Genomic DNA, 5,534 nt, shown 5'->3' on the forward strand with positions numbered 1-5,534 from the left:
GGAGTGATGAGGGCAACAGGCAGAGTTTTGACACTGCTGACAGTGGCACGTGGAGAAACCAGATTGTTCACTTTCAGACAAGGGTTTGGCTGCCGAGGCACAACCAGAGGCTGTGGGATGAAGGCAAACAGCAGAAGGATTCCATGCAGGAGTTGGAACCTGCTGGAAAGGGAGACTAGGATATGCTGGGGGTGTTGTAGAGCTACAGCAAACACAGAATGGAATGAAATGAAATGAAATGAAATTAAATAAAGAAGCCAACAACCAGCCTTGAGTCCATGTGGACTGAAATTACAAGACAAAACAAGAAAGGTAGAGCACTAGTGAAAACTCCTTTCAGCCAAGCTGGCAAAGCTGCCTGCAGTATATGGTAAAGGTGCCCAAGAGGAGGAAAGGGAAAGGGAAAATCACTCATTATTTTCCCAGTCTCCACAAACTGTGCCAAACCAGGAGTAACGTGCAAACCTCACTTCAGCCACTACCAACCACTGCTCTGTGGAACAGAGAATTACTGCACCTAAGGAGATGTGATCCCTGGCTTGGGCTGAGTGACAGGCAAAACCATTCCCAAATCCATAGTTCTCGAGACTCCTTAACCAGGCATGTGAAAGGACCATTCCCAGGATCCTCTGCAAGCAGGAACGTCTCTGACATGACTCAAAAAGCGATTTCTACAGAAGTGCTCCCAGAGTGCGGAGAAGTTGCCTGGAGTGTTGGGAGAGCTCAAGATCTTTCCTTATAAAGCCAGAGAGCAATTACTGGATCAGAGCATGGAGAACACAATAGAACAGACACTTTCTTCAGTCAGGAGGTGATTCAGCTATCAAAGAGTTTCTTTTGTTTCTATTTTGGGAGGAAAAAAACATCACTGCTTTCAGATGTCTAAAACTGACATTCCCAGGGTATGTTCACCAGGGCTCTCAAAGCACTCTGTGATTCCTCCCTTCTCACACTCTGGCCTGTCTGACAACTGTGTGGAACACCTGGAAATGCCACCAGGACAACAAATGTGACCGAGAGGGCACACTGTGCCTCTGCAGCCAGAAATAGAGAGCAGAGCACATGCCCTCATCCCTCCCGTCCCCTCACTCGGGAGCTATCCAGAACACACACATGCAACGCGCCAGGAAAAAGGTCCTTCCTGGAAGAGCTCCCCTTTCCAGGGTCATGGATCAGCTGGGGCCAGACTAGCAGACAGGGCTGCACATCACAGGGAGCTCTGCACGGGACAGGCTGGTGACAGCCAGGAAGGTGACGGCACTGCCGGAGGACTGGCACCTCGGAAGAGCAGAGAGCCAAGGGAAAAGCTCCACCACCAAGTTTAGGACATTTCTGGACATGAAAAAGGGACTTTACTGAGTGGCTTGGATGCAAGGAGTCCTTGGTAGGGAAAAAGGGAGCCTAAAGGACAATACTGCAGAGAGAGAGCGGGGTCTGTGCTCTCGGTGCTAGGACAGGTGTGGGAGCAGGTACCACACACTGGGGTGAGGGCAACACAAAGTCCAGGGGATGTTTATACACAATAAGGGAAAGAACGTGGTTATACACCATAGGGATACACACTGTAAAAAATACAGGTGAAATGGCCAAATACAGGGCTAGTAAGGCAGCCAAACCACAGATTTTCTCTGAAGTTTGGAAGACTGACAAAAATTCCATGGGAAAAAAAATTTGTTGCGCTTCTCACCCAAGAATAGTCAGGTGATCTGATGTCAATTAGCATGTGATATGCATGCGATGGCTATCTGTTAATGAAACCTGACTCTGTGAGCCCACCAGCTGTACTCCCCTTTGGCATAAGTGCTGTTTCCACAGCTTGCCCCGTGTTTTTTTTTTGCAGTTACCCTTCCAGCACGCTCTGTTTGCAGAGCAATAGCAGTGAGAGACCACTAGCCGAGCTCGGGCTCTGTGAATCCTGAACAGAGAACGGAAAACACGCTGAGGAACAACTGCTGCGGGGTTGGCAGCACCTCCCCCAGCATGCGAGGGGGGCACGGAGCAGCTGCCTGAGGGGGATCCTATTTCCAGAGCACATTTGGAAACTTTGCTCTCAGGAGCTTTTCTTGCAAAGTGTGGCAAGAGCAGAACGTCACTTTCTTTTCGTGCAGCTCCTGAGTACACAGCACTGACCCATTGAACTGGGAACAGCCACTCCGTGCCTCAGTTCTGGGAATCCTACGAAAGCATCAGACCCACCCCCGTCCCACCCCTTGCGCAACACCCTGGGCCCCCTGCGCACCCAGAGCTGAGCGGGGAAAGCTTTCCCAGCACTCCAGTGGAAGCTTTCCCAGCCCTCCGTGCCCTGGGCTGATCCCACAGCGTGGGAAGCATTGGAGGGGGGGATTCTGCCCCTCTGCCCCCTCAGGTGAGACCCCACCTGCAGAGCTGCCTCCAGCCCTGGGGCCCAGCACAGGAAGGACCTGGAGCTGCTGGAGCGAGTCCAGAGAAGGCACCAGGATGATCAGGGGGATGGAGCAGCTCTGCTGTGAGGAAAGGCTGAGAGAGTTGGGATTGTTCAGCCTGGAGAAGAGATGCTTTGGGGTGACCTAATTGTGGCCTCCCAGTACCTGAAGGAGCAACAAGAAACACAAAGAGAGACTATTTACAAGGATCTGGAGTGACAGAGGGGAATGGCTTCCCACTGCCAGAGGGCAAGAACCTTAGACAAAATCACAGACCACTATCCTAGGTTGCTCCAAGCCCTGCCCAACCTGGCCTTGGACACTTCCAGGGATGGGGCAGCCACAGCTTCTCTGGCAACCTGTGCCAGGGCCTCCCCGCACTCACACGGAAGGATTTCTTCCCAATATCCCATCTAAACAAACTAGTTTCTTCACTTTAATTAACCTCTTATTTGAATATAATCCATGACAGCAGGTGCATTCTGCATATGAATCTTTTTTTTTTTTAAAGTGCTCCACAAGAACATAACAACACTTTAAAAAAGATGCTGCTCATAATTGCATAAATTAGAAAATGCACAAACGCACGTACTCATTTCAAGAGACTAACTTAATTATCAGCTATTTTAACTTCAGGTTTCAAATTAGCAGAATATCCTCAAAACAATTTACCTTTGTTGGCATTTCGATTCTCACTCAGACTGTACATACTCCTTAATTTACATGAGCTTATGGCATATAAAGGCATCTGGTTCACTCCAAAAGAACATGTTAGTGCACAAAAAAGGGGGGAAAAATCCCCCCCAACCCCCAGAAACACTAAGGTAAGAATTAAGACAATGTATATCCCAGACTCCAACCATTTCCCTGGGAGGGACCTGCAGGGCTCACCTGGCCCTTTCCTTAGTTTAACCTGGATTCCCTGGTTGCAGCTCCCATGGATCGACTTCAGCTGTACCCATGAGGCACAAGCTCTCCTCTGCCTTCCCAGTCACTCCCTGGAAGGCTGAAAACACCCAAAACAGATACAAGGGAGGACAACAATTATATTTATTTTTAAAACTCCACCATTACACACACAGCTCACCGTCACGGCAACACGACACATGCAAAAAACCCAGTAAGAATATTGAGCTTCCACTGGGTTTCTATTTGCTTTTAAAATTATGTTCCTTGTTGAAGAATTCCTAGAAGTTCCAGTCATAAACCTGATTCATGGCTAGGAGCTGTCATCAAAACTGAAGCAGACACAGGCCAACAGTGTGACATCAAACTTCCCCTCTTGTAAGAGAACACAGCCAGCGCTGAGCTCAAGATGAAATAAGATTTCAAGGAACAAGGTCAAGACTGCAGCTCAGCTACACCTCGTAGCATGTATAAACTTAATTATTTTTAATGATTCTGTCACTAATACAAAGCAATAAAATCTTCAAAACTAAAAACTTCAAGTCTGAGTTCCTTTAAAAATAAAATAAATACAGTTTGGATTTCCAGTAGTGAAATACTCTCCATTTTTGGGTTCCCACACAATTATGTTGCACGCATAACATGAGTTTTCAATACGGATATGGATGAATAATCAGTATGGCTGAAAGTGCAAGTCAATCAGATAATAAACAGCACAATTTTCAACAGGAAAGTTGTTTTCCAAGCACAAAACTTGCTCCTTAAGTTCTCTATGAAGAGAACAGATAGCAAATGAAATACGATTAATACCCCCTTGCCTTAAAAGATGACTCTCCTAGAGCTACAGAGGAGACATCCAAGAGACAAAGCCGAAAATAATTTCATTTAAATTCTTAAATACATAACACACTGCATAAAGAATAAACACAAATCAAGTAATGAATTCCTAAATGGGCACAGACGTCATACCAAGAAATTAAATACAGAAAATTTGAGTCAAACGCGTTTCTGAATCTAAGGTGTCAGAGAGGCTGCCAGCCCAGAGCAGAGACATCTCTGAGAGAACCATCCTGAACCTGGGCAGTGTTAGATGCAGTTCTTCTGCAGAGAGATCCCGAGGAACCTACAGGTGGAATTCTGTTCAGTAAGAGACAAAAATCCCTGCAGGCAGATTGATTTATCACGAACATGACTCTGTAGGAACGCAGATATTCTTTACTCATCTGTGTCCAAGATCACAGTTAACAGTGTCTGTTCATCCATCCCTTTCTTTGTATTTCCCATAACCAACATGATTTTGGAAACTACCTCAGATTTTAGCCCCAACAACGCAGCTCTGTTACCTTTCTAAGCGCTTGGCCCTTCCCTAGAAGGAGCTGGGGCTTTAGAGTTCATTAAGTTGTGACACTTTCTGAGGGGACTTTGAGGTCAAAAATACATCAACATAGGGGGTTGGGGGCGGCGGGGGGAATTCATTGTGATTTCTTTCTGCTCTTTGGTATTTAGGGACAAAAATCGCCTCTGCACAACTTCCAGTACCTGTGCTTTGAAAACAGCCGTCGGTGGAAGACGCTGGAATAAAGGGAGCACCGGGAATACTCAGTTTATGAGACGGGAGCGTGTCTCTGGAGCTCTCCAGAATCCCGGGAAGGGGCAGTACCTGCCGCTGGTTTAAACACCTGGGTGATGGGTCACAGGTTGGATTCGGTGATCTTGGGAGGTTTTTCCAAGCCCCCTGTTTTTGCGGCTCTGTGGTAAATGTGTCCCGGGGTAAATGTGAATCCCCGCTGCCCGCCCTTCCCTCACCGCGGCTCTGGCGCTCGCCGAGGGCGCAAACGAGACAGGAGCACCTTCTCTCTCTCTCTCTCTTTTTTTTTTTTTTTTTTTTTAAAATTAGGAACCATCCCAAGTAACCCTTCCCGCAGGGAGCAGAAGTGAATCGGGAAGCACAGCGTTATCCCCCAGCCGGGGCGAGCCCGCCCCGTCCCTTCACGCAGAGGCGCGTTCGGAGCGGCGCGTGTGGAGTCCCCGCAGCCGCCCGGGGAGCGACTCCGCGGCCGCGCCGCCACCTGCTCGTGCTCCTGCTCCCCCTCCTGCTCCCCGTCCTGCTCCCGCTGCCCTCCATCGCGCCCCGATCCCTCCGGGACAGCACCGGGACGCTCCCCCCGCTCCCGGCCCGGCCCGCCCTCCCCGAGGGGAGCCGGCGGTGACGTCACGGCCGGGCCG

Source organism: Empidonax traillii, unplaced genomic scaffold (assembly GCF_003031625.1).
Source record: "Empidonax traillii isolate 1590-97213 ecotype Southwest subspecies unplaced genomic scaffold, ASM303162v1 scaffold738:size396264, whole genome shotgun sequence".
Classification (NCBI taxonomy): Eukaryota; Metazoa; Chordata; class Aves; order Passeriformes; family Tyrannidae; genus Empidonax; species Empidonax traillii.